A 24,160-nucleotide genomic window follows, 5' to 3' on the forward strand; every position below is an offset into this window, starting at 1 on the left:
AAACTGGTACCATCCACATGTGTTGTGTTACACCACCCCCAGCCAGCATTTCCATTGGCCACACTGGCTGGGGATGATGGTAGCTGTAGTCCAACACAGAAGGCATCAGGTTGAAATGTGCAGGACTTTTTCGAAATGTGCAGGACTTTTTTGTATGTTTCGCATTAGAAACATGTTTCATGTTATTTTACCTCCTCCTCCTCCTCCTCCTCCTCCTCCTCCTCCTCCTCCTCCTTCTTCTTCTTCTTCTTCGGGCTTGTCTTTACATTTAAAGGCTCTTTTTATGACTGCCACATCAGTAATGTATAAGCCATCCTAAGAGTGCTAAAAATAGAGCAAACATCAGATCTGATACCCAATACATCAGGCAAACATGTTGACACAAGTTCAGCATGTACTGTGCTAGAATACAGTGACTTGATTTCTAGGAACTGCATGTATAAACCTGGTAAATGGAAGTCAGTTTGAATACTCTATTGGTAGACATGCATATTTTGTATATTCTATGCTTGGTATTAATCCGTATTTCATTTAATGTTGCCTGTATAATACCAAACTATGCTTTGTGCTTTACGTCAGACAGTAGTACCTAAGTACATTAAAAACAAAACAAAATACTAAAGCAATCCTGGTAATGCAGCTCAGGCACAATCCTACCTGGGGTATGATATATATGCATAAGAACGTAAGAACCTATCCATATACTATGTTCAGCATCTAAGATTCTCTTACAGTACCTCCTCCGAGGGGGGCTCAGGAGGCAGCAAAAAGGGAGAAGGCCTACTCAGGGGTGACGACCCCCCCCCCCCGCCTGCTGCCAACATCTTTTCAGCCCCTTTTCTGTTTCTCAGGCATTTGGTGACATATGATGAGTTTTAATCAGATCCTGGATTTGTCTTATGGTTATGGCTGATTGCTTAAAGTTGTTTTTAGATACATGTTGTCTCGGTATCTACTATCTGTTTGTGTGTCTTTATGTAAATTGTTTTTTAAACTTTGTATACTGTATTTTGAATGGTTATTAATCTTTCTAAATTTTGGCTATAGGGCAGTATAGAAATGTTAATAACAATAGCCCTGTGAAATTAGGCCAGCCTGTGGTCCATCTAGTCCAGTATTCAACTGAACTCAGTGGGACTTAATTTGGACTAGATGTGCATAGGATGGAATAGGATGCTCTCCTATACCTTACATAGGATGCATAGGACACTCTCCTATCCTTTGGACTAGATAGGCGTAGGATGCTAGATGCTGTCTTAGTTCATTAAGGAGTGCATATATTAAGCTTTAGTATTGATGCCTAAGTTCAAAATGTAGAGCACAGTTTGGCCCCTTAGCAATACAAGACACAGAGTTGGAATAGGGTGTTGGTTAAGAGAAAGGACTCCGACAAGGGATCCCTGTTTAAATCTCAGATTAGACATGAATCACTGGGTGGCCTCTGTCCTCCCTCGTAATGTGGTGATCATAATACAAGCTTACCTTTCAAGTTGTTATGAAGATGGCAGAGATAATATGGGTTCACCTGCTTTGAGCGCTTATTGCACAACAGTAACCATTTTTATAGTTTATTTCTCTCATTCTGCAGCATTCCCATCACTGTCAAACCAAGTAACCTGGAATGAGTCATTTTGTGAATTTCCAGCAAAGATTGCACTCAGATGTGCTAATCCAGAAATTGTACAGTCTCAAACACAGATCTTATGCATTGGGTGGGGGTGCAGGGGAGGTTACTTATACAAAACGTTACAACTGAGGAAAATAACCCATTTGCACAAAGAAAGGCACATAGGGATTAGCCCTGTGCATTGAAATGTATGAAGAAGCTAATCAAAGTAGGGGAAATCCATGTGTAGCCCAGAGCTGGAAATTGTCAAAACGCTCTGCTTCCAGTCCATGTTAATTTCACATCTGTTCATTGATCTGTCCTTGCTTCCTGTTTCCACATTAATCTGAGAATTTAAAGCGGGAGGGTATCCACATATAAATGTGTATATAAAAGTACATGTTTGCATATGTATTTTTGAATGTATTTTCTCACAAAATACACCTTCAAAAATGTATTTTATTTTTATTTATGAGTGGATGAATGAATGATATTTGTATATTGCCCCCAAACAAACTGTACTCAGGCCAGCTCACACATTAAAAAAGTTAAAAGTTACAACGATAGTATTACAATAAAAATGTTGAACGCCTCAGAAAACAAAATTGTATTAAAAAAAAATCTAAAATCCCTAGGAGAAGAGAAGTGTCTTCACCTGGTGCTGAAGAGATAACAATAAACATTCATAACTATGTTTGATCCAAAAATACATATTTTATCATATATTGTGGTACATTCCTTGAGCTGAGAACTCCATTGCAGAAAAGGGCAACTAAAATGAGCAAGGGTTTGGAGCCTATGAGGGAAGATTACAACAGCTGGGACTGTTTAGTTTGAAGGAAAAAAAGGTGAATAAGGGGAGACATGATAGAGATGAATTACATTATGCATGGCATGGAGAATGTGGATAGGGGAACATGCTCTCCATCTCTCATAATACTAGAACCCAAAGGGGTCATCCCATGAAGCTGATTAGTGGGAGAATCAGAACAGATAAAAGGAAGTACTTCTTCACACAGCACATAGAAACTATGGAATTCACTACCACAAGACGTAGTGATGGCCACCAATTTGGATGGCTTTAAAAGGAGGTTAGAAAAAAATCCTGAAGGAGGCAGCTTTCAATGTATCCCTCCCACACCTGGAATAGATAGCTGCATCAAGGTGAAAAGCGTGTTTTCTATGAATTACAAGGCAGCATTTTAATGCCTGTATTTTGCTTAAATATGCAGGGAAAAGATTTGTACTTGAACAAGACCTTAGCAGCACATACATTTGGGAACTGCTTTCTCAAAATACCAGGTATGAGGGAATGATCTCATGAGATAAGATGAAGGAAGACCATGTAAGCACTTTATCCTTGAATCAAGAACATGCAAATGTATTATCATGAGACTGCGTGTATACTTCCTTTTCCTAGAGTCTGGGTTATCGCAAACCAGCCTTCCCCAATTTGGTGTTGGAGTATAGTACCAATGCTGGTTGGGACTGATGGGTGTTGTAGTCCAACACTGGGAACCTGGTTGGGATTGGCTGCTGGAAAACTGTTGCAAATTCGTCTGGACTGGATTTTCTTTCTCCCTTGCTAGACATTTGCCCTTGCTAGGTTCTAAGTTGGAAACTTTCCTTCTCCTGATTTGTTGCTGGGCCGTGATGCATATTGCATGGGAAGTTCTCACCAGTGGCTTGGTGAATCCACTCCAGGTTTCAGTGAGAACCAGCCAGTACTCTAAAGGCGTGAAGCAGCTTGAAGAGCTCCTTTAGAGTTCTGACTGGTTCTCACTGAAACCTGGAGTGGATTCACTGCCCCACTGTCATCAGAGTGATCAACCTCAACTAGTTCTCGCCCATGATGCCATTAATTCTTCACCCAAATAGCTGTGCAAAATGGAGGTTCAAAAGCCTTTGACTTCTCCATGCCACCCATTACCATCAAAGTGTCTCCTTGAAATGTACCCAGCATCTTTCAAAACATTGAGTGGATAGGTGGGAAGAAGGGAAAATGGGGCTCAGCAGGCTTATTACCTACATTTGTCTAATGTAAATATGGCAAAATATTGCTAATTGTTGATGTGCAGGCACATTATTTAATATGACACAGATGGTGCATTTACTTACTCTGTCATATTAGCCAAATGGAGCATGCTATGATTGGAGTTCTATTTCAAAATACATCCATCCGTTTGAGCTGCTGCCAACCGTCTATTATTGTGTGAACCACCAGAGACCTGGTTCAAGTTTCACTTGAAAGGCTGGTAGCCGAGGCACGTTGTGGAGGTACAACTGGTTGCAGCCACAAACTGCCTGCCATTTGCTGCCAAAGGCCTCATGGTGCTCCAGAATCAAGAGCTAGCATACGCTAGCATTCATGGTATCTCTGTGGACAATCATCTCTGTGATTGGGTTTTTTGTTTTTTTTACTGTAGTATGACTTAGGTTTAGCTAGCCAGCTCTCAAAGGAATCAGACAGGCAATTATTCATAGCACACACACATGCAACTGACAAGGTGTCCCCAACAGTTTTGGGCCAGTGGGCACGTTTGGAATTTTGTGGGCACTCTTGCAAAATGGCTGCCATTCACAGATGGCCATCATAGTGAGTGTAGCCAGTCTCAAAACACTATTTCCCAGAAGTCAAAACTGGTGAGTCTATGGCCTCATCTACACCAAGGAGGATATTGCAGTATGAAAATGGTATGAAAGCAGTATATAAAAGGCAGGAGCCACACTACTGCTTTATAGAGGTATTGAAGTGCACTGATAACTGTTGGGACCCATTGACACATACTATATACAGCTTTCATACCACTGTATCCTGCTTGGTGTGGCTCCTTCCTTTTATATACCACTTTCATAGTGCAATATTCTGTATGGTGTAGATGAGCCCTATGAGAAAAGTAATTGCCCCAGAACCTAAGTACATGGCAGAGAAGGAGTCTGAATGCCCAAACACTAAGCCACTCTTTTGAGCCCACAGTTTTTTGCTCCAACACCTACTCCGCAGAAGGCCAAGAGATGAGGCTCAGAGGCAAGTAACTTGGCCCACAAACTGAGTATGAGGTGGAGGCTGTGCCCAGATTACAAAACACATATTTGCCTCCACAAAGCACTGCAGAATGCCCATTTCAGAAAAGGCAAACTGGTGATGCTCCAACACTAATCTCCCCCACCCTGAAAAAGCCAGGGAAAACATACAGAAAGCACAGGCATCATTGCCCCTGTTCTTACAGGACACTCCCTACCACTCCCCATCTTAACTTTTTCATTTTGGGGGCAACTGTCCATGCTTCCAAATAAACTGCTGGGCTGTAGTCATTTATCATTTTATTTTCCCAGAATACCTCTGCAACTGGTGGGCCCCCCAGACACATTATAAAAAGAAGCAAATGTCAAACGCCTCCCCACTCAACTCTGACAATGAGCATGCATTATATTTTTTTCTTAAACCTTGGAAATTATGGCTAGGTTCACGCAACATGCTAACCCACACTCAGTAGTTGAGTGTGGGTTGTTTTTTTGAACTGTGGGTTATTCTTGAACTATGGGCTAGCGTATAGTTCATATTCCACAGGGTGGCTTGTTAACCATGCAGTGTGGCTTGTTAACCACCCTGAATCACTCAAAAACAAACCAAGGTGGCTTGTTCAAGAAAAGGTTCCCAAGGTGGCTTGTTCAAGAAAAATAAGCCACACTGCATGGTTAGCAAGCCACAACGTGCTGCATTCAGGCAACACAATAACCCATGAATAGAGATGTACGGATTTTGTTAAATCTGTTCCTTCTGGAGGAATTAGGGTGATTTGGAGGGTTTTGAAACAGATCCAGTGTTAATCGAAACAGATCCAAATCAGCCCGAAGTGAATCGGCATGGACCAAATTGATTTGGATTGATTCGGACCTTTTTTCAAGCACAGACAGCCTGTCTGTGCTGGCAACGTTTATTTTGGTAGAGTAGGGAGGGGGAAAGAGGAGATTGGAGAGGGAAATTGTCTGTTAAGTGACAGCTTCATCCCCCAATCTTCCTGAAGTCTCCCAATTCTCTCCAGCAGCCTCCAATCACAATGGTGGAGGAGGGCTTAAGGACAATCAGGAGACCGAGCTTCCTTCACCCTTGCTCATTGTGGAGTAGGGTGTTTTGGGCTGGCTAGCTTAGGTTTCTTGTTGGTGTGTGTTTTGGGGCATTGGCACTTGGAACTTTCTTGAGCCTTCCCCTTTCTCTCACTGTTATCTCTTGCTTCTCTTTCTGCTTGTCTTTTTTTAAAAATACAAAATTTATATTTAAAAAAATTCTTCTAGTTGTAAGTGTTTAGTGTGTTTGTTCCAATCCTCCCCCTTCCTTCCCTTTCCACTATTTTTCCTCTGAAGAAAGCAAATATTACCAGTTGACTACATAAATACCACTGCACCCATCTGTCTGGATAGTAGCAGACATGAGCTCCTCTACAGTATCTGTAAGGTTTCCAAATTTCATGTTTGTATCATGAAAAAATGATAGCACTTTGCTTTGAGTAGTTTCCCTGAGAAAAGCAAATATTACCAGTTGATTGCACAAATTTCACTGCACCAATCTGTCTGAAATTTGGCAGACATGTGCACCTCTATAAGGTCTCCAAATTTCATGTTTGTATCATGAAAAATTAAAACGTTATAGGTGTTTATTTTTTCCAATGCAAGTCTATGGGAAAATCAAAAATCCAAATAATTCTGAAATCCAAATCTCGATTCGTATTTGGATCTGAAGCAAATTAAAACAGGTCCAACTTGGTCCAAAGTGAATTGGACCTGATTCAGACCTTCCAAATTGGGCTGTGCACGGGGGGGGGGGGGGGGGGCGTCCGTGCACAGCCCTAGTTCCTTCTGTGTTTTGCAGATTGTCGTCTTTCATTTTGTCATTGACTCATTGATAGAATCAGGATTTTTTTTTCAATTTTCTGAACTTGCATTCATATTAGAAAGTGTGCACCTGTGCAAATGTGCACCTGCACAAATATGCACTTAAAATTGCACAAATACACCACAAATACATATTTCAACGCTTGAGCCCATTGGGGAAAATGCACATTTTTGCTGGGTGTTAATTTCCCGTCTTATTTTTGTATTACTTGTGTACAATTCCAGAAAATAAAAAACAAACAAACCATGTTTGCACATCCATGGAATCCATGCAACTCAGAAAAAGACAGTCTGTTGCAGAATCCGTGGGTCAGATTCATAGAACTCATTTGAATCCGTTGTGGATTTCTTTGACATCCCTTGTCTGATACCCCTTTCTCTGACATCCCTTCCTTCCACAGTGCCAGTGTGCCCTCTGTTCCCAGTATCCTTTATCAAGCCTTTTGTGCACTCTCCAGAATTTTGGGAGGTCCTAGGGTAGACTTCCTCAACCTCTAACCCTGTAGATGTTTTGTACTATAACTCCCAGGCTTCCTAACCATTGGCCATGCTGGCAAGGGCTGATGGGAGTTGAAGTCCAAAGCTTCTGGAGGCTACCAGGTTGGGGAAGGTTGCTGTAAGGCAAATCACTTTTAGTTGGCCTCCTTAACTTGGAAGAAGTGGGGTGTACGAAATCTCCCAGACTGTCTCCAGCCTTCTTTGGGCATTCCAGGCAAAGTAAGACGTCCTGCCGAATGCCTGACCTTGCCTGCCTCTTGAGCTGGATTTGAAACCACCTCGTGTCTAACTTTCTCCATCCCCCAAGTGTTGCTCCCTGAGGACCTCACCAGTTTTAGCTTACCTCCTGCTGGCTCCCTTGAGTCCTGCTGCTCCCATTCATCACTCCTAATCTCAACCTGAATACCCCAAGGACTGGAGTTATCCCTGCAGCAGCTGTTCTCAGGGGCTGCTGGAGGTGAAACCTAGCCACACAGAAAGCCCAAATGTTGTTGTTTTTTAATGGAAAGAATGAAAAAAAGTTCTGGTTCACCTTCTAAATCCCAGAGGCTCATGTAATATGTTGCACGTGTGTTGCTCTGCCTGTCTCATTAACACGGGCTGCTGTTGGCTGCCCTCTCTGTCTGGCTTTGTAACCTAGCTGGGGTCACGTTCTCAGGGCCTTGCTCAAGCCATACTCCCCTGTGCTTCAGTAAGACTCCTTTTCTGGCAAAGTGCAGAGGAGAGAAATAAGGGCTGCACAATTCCCCAGGCATAAATAACACACATACCAGTTGTGGTGGGAAACGGCAACATTCTTCCCGTCACGTTTAATTAAACACAGTGCGATTCTGTGACCGAATACACAGATTGTCCCCTTTTTTGGAGGAAAGTGTACGGCTGCCTCTCAAAATGTTCACAGAGCAGCCTTCATCAAACTGGTACTCTCCAGTTCATTTCGACTACAACTCCCAGCATTCCTGATCATGCTGGATGAGACGGGTGTGAGTTGAAGTCCAAAATATCTGGAGGGCACAGGCTGGGGAAGGCCATCTTAGGCACACTGTAGGTGTTACAGCTGAACTGAACTAGTTCGAGGTCAGTTAGTGTATGATTCTGGGCGCTACATTTCCAGAAGGGTTAGAACAGGTTCAGAGGAAGGCAACAAAGATGATACAGGGACTTGAGGATGGGCTGAAGGAACTTGGGATGTTCAGTCCAGAGAAAAGTGTTAGCAGTGTTAGCAGTGTTAAGGTACATAAAAGGGTGGTACACGGAGGATGATCAAGAACTATTTCCATTGTCACAGAAATTAGGACCCGAAAAATTGGGTAAAAGTTACAGCTACCTAAATTTCAATTAAATATAAGGACAAACTTCCTGACAGTAAGATCTGTACAACAGTGGAACAGTTTGACAGAAGAGGCTGGACAGTCACCTCTCATGAATGGTTTAATTGGTTTTCCTGCACATTGCAGAGGGTTGGACTAGATCAGTGGTTCTCAACCTGGGGCACTCCAGATGTGTTGGACTGCATCTCCCAGAATGCCCCAGCCAGCAGAGCTGGCTGGGGCATTCTGGGAGTTGTAGTCCAACACATCTGGAGCGCCCCAGGTTGAGAAAGGCTGGACTAGATGATCCTTCCAACTTCACAGTTCTAGGATTCTGTGGTTTTAGTTCTAGTTCTAGGTCAATTGATTTTGTTCTTAGTTCTGTTGTTTTAAATCTGTTGTATTTTAAATATCTGCAGCATTGCTAGGTTTTATCGTGGTTTTACTTTTATACTGTAGTTTTAAACTTTTAAATTTGGGTATTTTATGCTGTATTTTGTGGTTTTAATTGTTGTGAACTGCCCAGAGAGCTTCAGTTTGGGACAGTATAGAAATCAAATAAATAAATGAATGAAAACAAGCAAGCAAGCATGGAAGGGATACAAGGACATGCACGCCACCCTCAATTCCTCTACGTCTGACGTCCCCATATTGACTAGGAAAGTCTGAAGAGAGACCGTAACTTCAGTTTGCTCATCACAGTCATAACTTGACTGCACCAGACTCTCAAGTTACAGTTTCTCCTAAGACCTTCCAAGTCAAAAGATGGGGGTCAGGGATGAAGGAGGATGTGGGGCCAGCATGTGCTTTCCTGTGCCCTTTGTGCTTCCAGTTTTGTAATGTCAGCATGGAGCTTCATTCCTCCTCCCATTTATTTATTTATTTATTTATTTATTTATTTATTTATTTATTTATTTATTTATTTATTTATTCCTACCTCGCTTTCAGAGCCAGATTTAAACTTGTTGTGGCCCTAAGCTATAACATGAGTGAGGTCCTTCTCTCTTCAACCAATAATAAAAAAAAATTAAATGCAAAAATATGGGCTCTACAATTAAACGGAATTTGATAGTCGTGTAATATAGGCATTGAAAATGCAGGTTATATGTGTGCACATTCTTTATTTAGGAGTTTGTCAAACACTTAACGCTATTCCCCCTTCTGAAGAGGTCTTCATTTTGTATGATGTTTATGGTTTCCTGGTGGCAATGTTGTAAACTTTTTTTCTTTCATTCATTCGAACGCAAGGGCCCTCGTAATGTGAGGCCCTAAGCTGTAGCTGGTTTAGCTTGTACTTAAATCTGGCCTTGCTCGCTTTTCAGAACTAAAAGGTGATCTCAAAGTGACTTTAGGGGATTTGTGGCATTGGCTTTAGTCAGTTAGGGTGCAATTCTATGCATGTTTAGAGAGGGAAAAACCCTACAACTCTTAGCATTCCCAGGCCAACCATGTAGGCCTTTTTTCTGTCTAAACATGCAAAGGATTGCACCCTTAATTATTTTACTGACTGAACTTGCATAGGGGTAAAAACCATTCTTCTGAAGGGAGACATGTACTTTTCTTTGTTACTAAATGAGGCACACCAAGGCCACAGCTAGACCTAAGGTTTATCCTGAGATCATCCAGGGTTCGCCCCTGCCTGAGCACTGGATCCCCTGTGTGTCACCTAGATGAACAGGTTTGACCCCTGGACGATCCAGGGATAAACCTTAGGTCTAGCTATGGCCCAAGTCTCCATAGTGGAAGAAATAATGGGCCCATTCAGAAGACACCTTAAACCATGGCTTTAACCATGGTGAATAAGGCTATTTGCTTTATGCACCATGTTTAAAGCCAAGGTTTAAGGTGTCTTCTGAAGACAGACTAGCTTTCTGGCTTAATCACTGTGGTTAAAGCCATGGTTTAAGGTGTTTTCTGAATGGGGCCATTCCCTCCTATGTGAATAAAAAGAGGGAATGCCTCTTTTAAAGCAGTGGCTGCCACCTGCAGTTTTTAGAAAGAACTTTTTGTGTAAGCCAGTCTCATATCAGAGGTGGCAGTGGGGGTGTGGAGCGGCCAGTGCTTTCTCCATGCTGGGAGGAGGCACAGTTCAGTGTCTCCTTCCAGCACGAAGAAAAAAGAGGATGGCATCAGGAGACAGGTTTCCTGCTTTCTGGAGGCTAGGGGTTGAGTAATAGACCAAGGACATTAACCAGGAGGTCCTTGGGAGTTCCACACAGATTAGGAATAATTGGAGACAAGACAGATGGGTGGAAAGCCAGCAAGAGGACGGAGACATCCCAGCCAGCAAGGCTCAGGGAGGAAGGGTTGTCAGGAGGCAGCCCCAACAGGCATTCATGAGGGCTTCAGAGCAAGGGGGAGATGAGTAAGAAACCAGCCAATGAAGTTCAGGCAGGAAGCATAGTCAAAAGTTAGTCCAGAGAGATATCTGAAGGGTTCAATCCAATGGTGAGCTAGGGATCCCAGGGCACAGGGGGCTGCAGCCAGAACAATAAGAGAGACATTGTTTCCAGCAACTCTTCCAGCTCTCAACTGCTGTTTTTAAGCAGAGGGTCTTAGAACCCTACACAGGATCCAGCAGCAGGTTGTTAGTAGGTTCTGAAAAGAGCTTCCTCCTCCCAAGAATCCCCCTTACTCCCGAGGAGTCCTCATCTGCAGTGGAGTATTTTTCCTGGGCTTAAAGAGACTGGCCTGCCTCATCTTGGGGCCTTGAGGGGGTCTCTCCTCTTCTGCCTCTGAAGCAGACACCCCCTGCTCCTCTGGGGTACATCCTGGGCAGGCATTACTGAAGGTTTGGAGAAATTCTCATGGGTTGGGTTTGGGATTCTTGTGTTTTCCTTACTTAGGAGGAGTGCACACGAGTGTCTTGTTTTTCATTAGATGAACTATCTCTGTTGCAGCTACGGTGACCATATGAAAATAAGTCTCTTGTTTCTTTAACAGTTCAGCAGAGGCCATTTGTATGCACACATCACCTGGTGAAATTCCCTCTTCATCACAACAATTAAAGCTGCAGGAACCGTGCCCTCTTGACAAGATACAAAAGAGGGCAGGGCTCCTGCAGCTTTAACTGTTGTGATGGAGAGGGAATTTCACCAGGTGCTGCATACATACAAAAGACACTGCTACGGGCTCTTTTTTAATATAATTTGCAATCCCTCCCCCTAAGTAACGTGATAGGGGACAGAGATTTGGCTCTGGCTATTGGTTAAACTCCCCCTCCCTCCCTCATCAGTGTATTCCTAATATGGAAGTGTTCAGTTAGTTGTCCATCATAAACATGAAACAAGCCCTCATGTCGCCTAAAACAACTTCGGATATGGATCTCTTTGGGGCTCCAAATGATCTTTTAACTGCATTGTGGGTTTCCGTCAGTTTTTGAACCATCCGCTAACTGCCCCGCAAGTTGGGAGGTCCATCGGAGGTCTGTTGAACCCCCAATTTTCAGTGCAGAGTGCATACCCCTAATAATAATAATAATGAGGCATACAGCACCTTAATCCTCCTCTTCCAACACCATGTCATTGGCAAAGACAAGAACCTGTGGGTAACAGAGTTATCTGACCAACCACCCAGCCAAAGTAGGCACAAAATGCTGCTCATAGTCCCAGAGGTCTCAAGGCTTTGTGCAAGGTATCCAGGTCTTGAGAGGCACCAGGTGCAACCATGTTTTTTTGGCAGCATGGCGACCATCCACACCTCCTCGGTCTCTTCCTGCTACTAGAGACCCTGCATGGGGCCAATGATCCTGGCCAGCAAATCTTCCAACTGTCCTTCTTGGCTGTTGCTGCCAGGAAGAGTGGGGCTATTTTTGCTGCCTCCCTTTCTGCCTACATTGGGGAATCTTGTCTCATGGAGGGATTCTACACATCGTACTGAGGGCGCTTGCATGCGCCCCCAGTGCACCCCCAAAGCGATCGTGTAGCTTGCCTGTTCGAAGAGACGAGGAAGAGGAGGCGGCGGCGGTGGCTGGGGAATCCGGCCGCATCCTTGCCGCCGCCGCCACCCACCTCCCCGCCAGCCTCCTGCTGTCGGCGAAAGAGCCAGCCGTGTCGGAGAGCTTCTTCCGCTCTCCGCCCCGCCTTCTTCTGTCGAGCTCTCCGACCCGGCCGGCGAGGAGGTAGGTGGGCGGCGGTGGCAAGGACGCGGCCGTATTCCCCAGCCGCCGCCTCCTCCGCCTCTTCCTCGTCTCTTCGAACAGGCAAGCTACATGATCACTTTGGGGGTGCACTGGGGGCGCATGCAAGCGCCTTCAGTACGACGTGTAGAATCCCTGCAGGTTAGCCTCCCACAGTAGCAGCAGCAGCAGCAGCATCTCTCTCTCTCTCTCTCTCTCTCTCTCTCTCTCTCTCTCTCTCTCTCTCTCTTAGAATACATTGAGTTTGCCCTTTCACTCAAGGAGCACCCTTAGAACTCCTTCAGATGGGGAAAAATCGTGTTCCCTTACCACAGCTCTGCTTCCTGCTTCTCTTCTGCTTCTACAGTGAGCTGTATTTACATGAGGAAGAGGCCACATGGGTTGTACAGCGTCAATACAGTTGAATGGGACAATTCCCTCTAGTGGGCATTTTATCACACAACTTTGCCTTAACATGGCAGGAAAACCCAACATATCTCAAAACAGTCAACTTTTCTAAGGTTTTATTTTTAGCGCTAAAACGGGGAAATGGAGCAAGAGGAGGCTGACAGTGTCATCAGAATGACCCATGAACATTTGTGAGTGGCTAGTAATGAGCATGCTATAAAACACTAATTTAAAGATGCTCTTTCTGAGACTGAAATACTGTTTCATGTCGGTATTATTTTGGGGTTCTAGGGCACAAACAGCGAGTTTCTATGGCACTTGAGCTCAGTTACAGTCATTGGGACTGCTGTGGCCAAGGCTGAATCCCTATACCTGTTTACCTGAGAGCAAGACCCATTGAATTCAGTGGGACTTACCTTTCGATAGACATGTAGAGGCTTGTGCTATAAATCTCAGGGATTTCACTCAAATTTAGTTGCGACTAACTTTGAACTGTGTGACTTAGATTTTTTTTTTCCTGAAGGCAGGGATATAGCATTGCATTGTTATTGAATTCTTTAATCTTGTTGTGTTCCCTGGTAGAAGACAATCCTGGAAAACCTTCCATTATTGCAGATCATACGTAAGCAATGGTTTACGAAACACTGACCTCACTGTAGTCTTCTTGCATTGATTTTGCAAGGGCTTTGAGCGTGGAATTTAACATGTTTAGCTGCTCCTCTTATTCATAGCCTTTAAAAGGGAAATTATTCCCTATTAAAAATGGTTCCTATGGTAACAGTAAAGGGATGTGGTAACAAATGCTTGCATTCACTTCCTCCCACCCCACCCTAACCTTGAAAGCTGTTCTTAGCCAGTGTTCAACAGAGATGTCTTTATATTTTTCAAACCTCTGGACTATAGAACTATTGGAAGACATCAAAGGGCGTCCCTTATAGCTACACAGAACACACACACACACACACACACACACACACACACCCCTATACACACACCACATCCCTCTTGGCCTATTAAATGAAGGCTCTTGATTGAAAGCCAAAGACAGTGGCCATCTTTTTCTAGCTGGTGAGAAAAAGATAAATCTCTGCAATTTTTTCTCATGGGCAGGATCAACACTACTGCTTATAATGGTTTATAATAGTTATGACAACTGTTCAGGCCCAGGACACATTACATATACCATTTTCACACCGTTTTTAAAGTGTTATAGCCTGCTTGGTGTAGATTGGCCCTTGGTGGTGGTGGAGGTAGAGGAATGTCTTCTGAGAAATTTTGGGAAACCTGAAAAGAATGTGAACAGCACAGGGATGAAAGTAAGCAAGAAGGTGCTCAACTGCATACCAATATCTGCTTTTCTGGCAACAAATGACCATCTGAGGACTGCTGTATCAGCTTTTTTGAGAAAGAGCCAGTATGGTTGGCTGTCTGCTTATGGTATTTAGTTGTTACAGTTCTATGAAAGGTGTGTTTTCATGGCTAGTGGCTACAGATTGTCTTCTCCAAGGGTTGTCTGGTCTGTAATCAATCCACTTGATGTTGGGTGAAGTCTTGCTCTTGGTTGGCAGAGAAATATTGGCAGAGAATATTTTATACCAGCTTTCAAGTACACATGCTTAGGGTTGAAGCCTTATTTTCATTTCCAATTTATGATGTAGTTTTCATTTTTATGTGAAAGGTGCCTTTTATTCAAGCATCCACAAGAGTTTGGCAGCGACTGGACCACCTCTGGTGCTGCCTGTTAGCACAGGCTGAAGCCGTTACAGATTCATTTCAGATCCTGCCTAACAAAGCAAGGCAGTTGCTTATCAACTAAATGGACAGTTTCCCACAATGCCTAACAGGTTTTACTGAATCCTCCTTCAGGGAGGGTCTTCAAGTTGATACCTCTGGTGTGTGGCTAACATAGTGGAAAGCCTCCCACCTCCTCTCAACTCCGCTTGCTTGATGCTGCAGTGGACTCTGGGATCTGTCAACTCTGATGTTCTCCCCACTCCGACAAAGACTGAGTTCCCAGGGGTGGGGAGGATGATCTCTGAGCCTGGGTGTCCTGTCTGATAAGTTCCTGGGAAGCTTCCTTCTTGATTCCTGGAGAGTCAAGAGAATTTCCTGCCCTGCTTCCTGTCTTGGCTAGTGTACTTCTCCTTCTTCTTCAGCCTCCAAGACCACTCCGGGCGCTGAAACCTAATCCCAAACACTAGAGAGAATTGACCTGATCCTGACACTAGGTTGGAGAACCTAGATGAAAGCTAGGTTCACCTTGACTTGGATCCCACAGTAGGTTAGCTGATAGTACAACATGTTTCTAAGCCAATGTCCAATTTCCGCAGCTGAAAAATCTGGCTTTCCCCAAACAAGTGGCCACTTTAGAAACTCAGAGCTTGAAGAGCCTTGAAGAATTCTTATTCTTATGTAGCATTGGAATCTGACGTATATCACATTAAAGCACAGGTTTATCTGTGTATAGAGGGGGAAATGTTGCAAGACTAGAGTATATCATTTTCATACACCTTTTTTTAAATACAACAACAAGAAGAACACTATTTATTCAACTAACTCTGCTATTTAAGTATATCTTTCTTCCTTGGCTGTCTCCACCTTTTGCCAAAGATGCAGCTGAACCCCCATAACACTTGGAGTTGTGCTTTCAAAAATAGAAGGGTGTTCCATTCCCTCTATCAAAATAAAAATAAAAATTCACCAGTCTGTGGCAACTGCTGAAGCACAATGACTTAGCCATGTGAAGGACATTCCATTGACACCAGCTGTGTTGGACTTCTTTTATGAGGTGAAATTCAGGTTCCAGAATTGGCAGTTCTATCTTGCCCCAGCATTAATTTTGTTTATAGAAAAGCAAAACCTCATCCTATGACTTAAAACATCTGATCCTGTTTTCCTTTTCTTCTCCCCTCCCCCTCCGCACCCGCACAAGAGAATTGCACTTGGAGACACTCAGATATTCTTTCTGTTTAGATGTTGAAAGAAACTCTGGAATGTTAGCTGTCTTGCTGTGTTGCTTATCATTTTGCTGCTACTGCAGCGAGAGGCCTCGGATATCACTCTGAATCACTGATTGAGCAGGTTTATTTTTACAAGGTAGCCAGAGTGTCTCTCCCATTAGTGGTGTAGCTGAAGTTCATCCCTTTTATGGACCTTCACATGCATGCAAGTCACTTACAGCACAATCTCCAGATGTTTCAGACTTCAACTCCCAGCATTCCTGACCATTGGCCATGCTGTCAGGGACTTAAGAGTGTTGAAGTCTAAAACACCTGGAGATCTACCTGCTGCCCACCCCAGCATAGGAAGTAAAGCACGTGGGCCCTTCTCTGGCACTTGGGTCAGGTCCCCCAACACCCTGCACCACTAGAGTGTAATGCCCCCCAAATCCTCCACAAACAGACATTCTTGAAACATATCATTATGTTTGTACAAAGGGAGGATGGAGAAATAGTTGTACTCTGAGACTGTGGTAGGAGAGGAGCTGGGAGCTAGGTCTCCTAGGTGTAATTAAAACTCAATCAAATCCACTAGTAGCAAACCCACTGTCCATGCAGTAAAGGGAGGTATCTGTAGGCTCGGAGGAACCTTCTTTCGGGAGACCAAGAATCACTGGAAGGTTACACCTCCTACTTCCTAGCAAGAACATCAGGGAAACCCATCCAAGCTGACCCCATCTGTCAGCCAAAGAAGGATAAACTGCAAGGAGCTTGCTTCCTGCCTCTCTCACACAAAAAGGGTATGTGGATTTGGTGTGTGTGTGTGTGAATAATCTGTTGTAACACATCTTGAGGATTAACTCAACTGAAAGACAAGATATAGATCTTCCATGGGGGCAATCATGTGCATGTTTAGGCAGAAAAAAAGCCCCCAAACTCTCTGCATCCACATCTCCCATCTTTATGCTGTCTGGAGGGTGCTGGGATAGATAAATAAATAACCTCAAGGTTATCCAACGAAGACTGAACATACCCTGTGGCCACGGAATGTTGACCAACTGTTGGGGAAGAAAATGTAAAATTTGTCAGGAGTGGTGAAGATGGAATAGCAGATCCTGGTAAAGGACATGGCTGTCAGTGAAAATATTTTAAAAAAATTTTAGGCCCCACTTGGGCCTCTTCCTGAATTACATTGGCTATTGATGATTTTTTTTTTCCTGGGCATGTGTGTGAGGGATTAGGAAGCTAGTTAAGATCAAGCTACTTTTGACTGTTGGTCAAGACAGCATAGACTTTTTGGGGAAGGTTTATGATTTTTTTTTGAAAATTGCTTTACCCTGCATTGAAATGTTATATTTGTTTTTAAAAACGTGAACCACTGAGGCTGCCTTTTGATGGTGAAAAACAAGATATAAGCAGGAATGTATAAAAACAGCATTGTACCTAAATTAGTATAAAACGGGCACAATCCAGTATGAACTGTTCCTGCGAAAAATTGGAATGAAATGAATGGGGGTTTCGGCAACAGTAAAGTATGTGACCTTCATTCATTCATTACATGTATTCATGTTTATAAATTGTTGGTTGTTTTTATGCTTTTCATGGTTTTAATTTTTGTGAACCACCCAGAGAGCTTCGGATATTGGGTGGTATAAAAATGTAATAAATAAATAAAAAAAATAAATTACAGTGGGAATGAAGTGGCATAATCTCACATCCATGCATTCCTCTGTGCATGTGAACTATTAGAGTTCATGAGTGGTCCAATCCTTACTAGAAAGAAAAACAACAAAGATGTCCTTGCTCCAATTACTTTTTGAATTATAGAACCTATCTAGGGAGAAAGGCCTTTCATGGTTGACAGAGTAATAAAAAAACCAACCCAGTAAATCTGCTTTGCTGCTTGTTGTATCTTTTGATCCGCGAGGTCAAAAGTGACTCTTATTGATGCAGAAACCAGAAAGAAAAGTATATTCTTCCTTCTGGGTTGTTGTCTTTCAAAAACTAGCCATGGGGGAACATTTGGAAATGTAGTTCTACACTTGGAGTCTAATTTATTTATTTATTGCATTTCTATGCTGCCCAATAGCCGAAACTCTCTGGGCATTCCATGAAAATCAACCTGGCAGGGGCCAGGAAGCCATTTCTGCACATTTGAACCTGCCTTGCTTGTCTCATCCAAGGAAATGAACCGCCCTTCTGTAGCTTTGGACATTTTTTATTTATTTTTTATTTAAGGATTTTTATGCCGCCATTCAGCCAAAAAAGCTCTCGCGGCGGCTTACAAAAGTATTTCTTTTGGTACTAAATTTAGAACAATAATAGAACAGTTATACTCTAAAAGCACAGCTGTAGTGGTAGTAAATGATGGAATAACGGACAAGATACGACTAGCTAGAGGGACAAGACAAGGATGCCCACTCTCGCCAGTCCTGTTTGTATTGGTGATGGAATTGTTGGCAAATGCAATAAGAGAGGATGAAGAGATAGAGGGGATAGGTAATAGTAATAAAATTAAACTGAACATGTTTGCAGATGATACATTGATGACTATCAGAGATCCTTTAGGTAAAATGGAAAGAATTAAACAGCAGTTGAATGATTTTGAGGAAGTTACGGGGTTAAGGATAAACTGGGCAAAATCGGATTTGATGTTATTCAACTATACTAAAAAGGAAGAAAGGGAGTGGGAAGGGAAGGCTTCAGTTTTGAAAAGCAAAGAGAAAATTAAATATTTGGGTGTTAAGATTACAAAAAATTTAGATGATTTGGGAAGTGAGAATTTAAATGGATTGAAAAAAGAATTGGAGGAAGAGTTAAAGAGGTATAAGAAACTGAATCTTTCCTGGTTTGGAAGAATAGCTTTAATAAAGATGAAAATTTTACCTAAGATTAATTTTTTCTTTAGAATGTTACCGATAAGAATTTCAGTGATAGAATTAAAAAGATGGCAGAATCTTATAAATAATTACTGCAATGAAGGGAAGAGATCAAGGATTAATAAAAGTAAACGGTATTTAAGCCAAAAGAGAGGCGGACTGGGTCTCCCAAACCTTGAGTACTACTATCTAGCTAATAGGTTAAGACATGTTGTTGAAGCAATTATAGGGGTAGGGGATTTGAAATGGATGGAGGAAAATACGCTAGGGAATATTGAGTTGAAATTGCAAAATGTGTTTTTTAAGCAAAAAGGGAAGGGTAAATGGCTTAATGATTTAGATAACCAATTTCTGAAGTTCCATTGGGAACTTTGGGATAATTATAAAAAGAAATTGTTTTCAAGTAATTCCCCCTTAACACCGGTGATAATGTTAAAGAAATTTCCTGAAAATTTAAAGATGAGGTTAAGCAAAGTTTTAAAAGAAATAAATAAAATGAAATTAGGAGAGTGGTTAAGGGGGATGAATACAAGAGAGAGGTTGGAAGAAGTTTTGAGAGATTTGGAATTAACGTGGTTAAATTATTTTCAATTAGAACAATGGACTAAAAATTGGGTAAGAGAAAATGGAGAATGTAAAGAGAGGACGAAATTTGAGGAATTAATTGAACAAAAAGAAATAGATAAGGGACAAAACATAGGGATAAAGGGGTTAGTGAGTCAAATATATAATATATTAGTTGAGAAAGGAGGGCTGGATAGTGCTGGGAAAATGGTTTGGGAGACTGATTTGAAGATACAAATAGGACAACAGAGGTGGGATGGACTATGGAGACAGAGAGTGTTGAGAAATATGTCAGTAAGAATAAAGGAGAATTATTATAAACTTGTATGGAGGTGGTACTTAACTCCGGTTAGATTAAATAAGATTAATAAACAGCTTTCAGCAGATTGTTGGAGGGGTTGTGGAGAAAAGGGAACGTATTTACATATGTGGTGGGATTGTATACATGTGCAAAAGTTATGGAAGATGGTGTTTTATGAGATTGAACAGATTGTGGGATTTAAAGTAGAAGTTACACCAAGGATTGCATTACTCTCACTGCATGATGATCCTAAATGTAATAAAGAAATGAAAGAATTGATAACGAACCTACTGACAGCTGCGAGGTTGATAGTAACTAGGAATTGGAAAATTACAGGAGATTATTGTATTGAAGAATGGTATAAAGAAGTGTGGGACATTGCTATAAACGATAAATTGACATGTAATATAAAAATGCAAAGAGGCATAGTAAAAACGAATGATTTTGAGAGTATATGGAAAAAGTTCCTGGAGTTTGTATTTTCTAAAGGAAGGGGGGTTCCACCAACAGATGAAACTATGAGTTTTTGGAAACAAGAATGAGATCCCGAGGTGGGGGGAGCACTGTTATGTTTATTATATTATGTTTAATAGGTTAATATTGAATATATGATAGTAAGGTATGATAATATCTTGTATTAAGTGATTTTGATTTGTGTTTGTTGTTTTAATAATAAAAAAATATTCAAAAAAAAAAAAAAGTATTTCTTGACAGACCCTGCCCACAGGCTTACAATCTAAAAGACATGACACAAAAGGAAAGGGGATGTTTCTTAAAATGTTTTTTAAAATGTTTCCATTTTAAAATGGACATGTTACGGCTCCGCATGCTTCTGTGTTATGGAGAGCATCTTAGTGTCAGCGGAGTCAAAACAGCTCCTCAGATTCGCTGTGCAACCTGTTTTCAACAGCAGTAACTGGGGATGTATGAAAGGTGTGGAATCCATTGCACCGGTTTTTCGCAGATTGTCAGGTGCCTTTCTTTCAGTCACCTGCCTGTTGATAGAATCATTTTTTAATATTTCTGAATTAGCACAAAATCACATTTGCACCAATGCATGTGCAAAAATGTGGGAAATTCCTCCAAATGCATATTTAATGCTTTAAACTATGGGGGAAATGCACATTTTTGGCCGAGTTATTATTTTTGCATGTTTTTTCTATGGCCTTGGTGGAGTGAAGATAAGCTGGCTCAGTCCCCTTCACTCCTCCATTAGAAGAAATGTAAGGGTGGAGTGAAGGGGACTTCTTAGCTCCTCCATCACCTCCTTCTTCTTCTTTTTAGTTTAGTTTTTTATTTATTTTCCAACAGCATCTAGATGAACATCACACATAGTACATACAAACAAAGGTACATATAACAACTACAATTACACTAAAAACATTTAAGGGTAAGGGTAAGATATATTTCTTCTTTTGCCCTCTTCATGCCAAAAATGCCCATCAATTTCTTAATTACCATTTACATGTACATCCAATTCAGTTTTTCTTGTAATTTATCTAAATCTGACTGTGCTTCACTCCATCCAGCCTTTCCCTAGCTGGGGAAATCTGGGTGAAGCAAATTGTTTCCCTTTGCTCCTGGCTTCAGTGCATCTGGGCTTTCCCCACACCAAAGCCTACCCAGGTAAGGTACTGAGTGGATTATGGCTTCTCTGTCTGGTGCCTTGGTTTTATGCCTCTGCTGGAGGATTCCTCCTCTGAGGAGCTTGGGCTCCCAGGGTCAGGAAGGAGCCACCGATGTCAGCAGATCTGGGGGAGCCTGGGCCCTCAGAGGAGTTCATCTCTAGTCAGTCTCTTTAGGAAGAGGGGAGTTCCACCTCTGTGGCAGAAGCTTGGCAACTACTTCATTCCTGAGAGTGTCACCACCTCAAGAGACAGACCAATAGGGCTCCTCTGAAAATGAGTGCTTGATTACGGGAGCAAGGCCCTCTTTCTGGGTAGGACTTTTGCCAGAAAGGCCCTCCTCTTGAGTAGGAATTTGCCAGAGTAACGCACTGCAGCTGAGCCCTGGGTGAGGCTCAGAAAGCTCTGGCTATATAAGCGTTCACTTTTAGCCTAGCCAGTGCTAGACCAACACTGTTTATCAGCTTCTGTGCCTTACTTTTTGGACCTTGCCTTGAGATTGACCATCTGTGCTACTGATCCTTGGAATCCTGTTTGTGATCCCATACTGGACTGGTACATTTGTCCATGACCATTTGCCTCCTTTGTTGCCTTGCCTTTTGGATTGCCCCATAATTTGCTCTTAACCCTGTGTCTGATTCCGCCAAAGCAGGACACTTGGCTGCGAAAGCACGTAGCGCACCAAGTGTAGAGAAAACCCTGTTTATTTACTATATGAATAATCAGAGATAGCAGTGGGGATTCCCCTGCATGCTGCTTACCCTCCTCTCCCTGCTAGCCTCCCCAACCCCCTGCTAGCCTCCAGGGGGCAGAGGCTCAGGAAGGGGCAGGGGCAGAGGCCTGCAGAGGGAGCCAAACCCTCCGCAGCCCAGATGGAGAACCTGTGCCGATTAGAGGTTCCCCATCCCTGGCCTGTACATTTGCACGGGGGGTGAGAACGAAAACCTTTGTATGTCTGTAGCGCTGCCTTCCTCAAGCTGGGGACATCCAGGTGTTTTGGTTTACAAGTCTCATCAGGCACACCAGCATAGCCAGTGGTTGGGGATGATGAGTGTTGTGGTCCAAACCTCTGGAGGGCATCTGCTTAGGGACTGTTGATGTAGAGGTATAGGGTGGGGAGGGAGTGCAGCTCAGTGGCCAAGCCCCTCCTTTGCAAACAAAAGATTATGGCTTTAGCAACTGGACATCTCTATCAATGCAAAGGACCAGGGACGAGTATTTGTTTTATTTATTATGTGTATATCCTGCTTTTCTTCCAAAACTGGTGCTCAAGGTAGCTAATACTAATAAAACCAAAATTAAAAACAAAATCTTCATTAAAACATAACATGAAAACAAATCAATTAAAACCTCAGTTAAAAACTCAACAATAAAATCAATAAACAGCACAGGAAACCCCCCCCCCCCAAAAAAAACCCCTTCAGCAGCAGACCCATTTACATGCCAAAGTTCTGCACACCATGATAACATGAAGCTTAGGGAAGCAGACATTCTCGGATTTTAGATGCGGTGTTCACATTTCTAAGCATACTAGTTAGTGATGGGCAAACTTACCTTGTGTGAATTCGTTATTTCCTTAGATAATAATGAACTCACCTATGTAAGCTCAGATGAGAGTTCTCCCTTAAAGCAAATTCTCATTTTGCATAAACAAGCTTTTGCACATGTGTAATGCTGAAATGCATCCTGGGAGCTGTAGGTTGGAAATGGATCACCTATTTTATGTGCACCCTTCCTGACTGATTGTTTTTATATGGGCCTTTCACAGAAACACTTCAACCTACCCACCCCCAGCAGGAGTAAGTAAAGTGCGAGTTTACTTACAGAGCAAAATAAAAGAAAGTATTCTGTGAACAAAAAACATCCCAATCCTGTCTGATGAGAATGATTGGTTGCGTGATAAAGTGACATGATCACAGTTAACCGTAAGCAACAAAGAGGTCAATTCAACCACTCAGTGCATGTGCGGAAGTAGCTTAGTCTAGATACTGACTGTGCATGCTGAGAAACTCGTGATCAATTATGAACTTAATAGTGAATTTGTCAAACACTGGACCAGGCTTGCTAAAAGGGGGAGCGTTACCAACAGGTAAAGTCTGACCAACAAGTTGCCTGGTGGCATCATTACGTTAGACAAGGAGTTGTGTCTTGTGTGAGAAAGCAGAGGGATCTTCCTTCAAGATGTGGCCTGTCACCCATGGATTAATTAATTTCATTTTTTGAAATTATTTTAATCTTTTCCCTGATTATCCAAGCACCTTTTTAATCAATCAAAATATTTGCATTCATTAACGTAACTAAATTAATCACCTAATAGTGTAGTCCTGTCTATTGAGAAGTAAGTCCCACTCTATTCAATGAAGTTTGCTCCTTGGTAAGTGTGCATGTTAGGATTGCAGTCTGAGGCTGCAATTGTGCCTGTGCTTATTTACTCAATGGGACTTACTTCTGAGTAGACACATATATGACTGGATTCTGAATTTTGCAGACCTGCCCTTTGACTCATGTTTTTACTCCAGGATACCTCTTTTCACATTTCTCTGAGCAGTAATTTATTCAAGAAAGAAGACCAAGATCTATTCACAACTTATTTGAAAAATAACCACTCGCTTTTTCCTGACCTATTTTTCTTTATGGTTTTTGTGTTTCTTGGTGTTTAAAAATAGCTGTTTTGCAGAGACCGTGCATGCTAAGTTACCGTATGGAACAAACAGTTACTAACATATTCCATGACCTTGGGTTAGAAATAACCCAAACCAAATAGGAAGTCGTGGTTGTGATGAGACTGACAGGCTACAAGCCTCGTTATTCCAGTGATTATTGCACAGTGTCAACATAGAAACGTAACAACAGCAAGGGAACTGATCTGTCCGCCACCCCCTGGATTCACAGCCAATCCTATCTTTAATGCACACGATTCTGTGTTTATTTAAAATGCTATGGATTTTGGAAAACTTCTATGAAACAAACCAGATTTTGCAAGTAGGTGTCCAAAGAACTGTCTTAATCTCCAGAATTGT

The 24,160-nt window shown here is 42.3% G+C and overlaps 1 protein-coding gene across 4 annotated transcripts in view; it reads left to right on the forward strand.

Moving 5' to 3' along the window:
• Positions 1–24,160, forward strand: part of PDE4D (phosphodiesterase 4D) — a 574,358-nt gene that overhangs the window by 350,895 nt on the left and 199,303 nt on the right. The gene's annotated exons all lie outside the window — the stretch shown is intronic.

Source organism: Elgaria multicarinata, chromosome 6 (assembly GCF_023053635.1).
Source record: "Elgaria multicarinata webbii isolate HBS135686 ecotype San Diego chromosome 6, rElgMul1.1.pri, whole genome shotgun sequence".
Taxonomy (NCBI): Eukaryota; Metazoa; Chordata; class Lepidosauria; order Squamata; family Anguidae; genus Elgaria; species Elgaria multicarinata.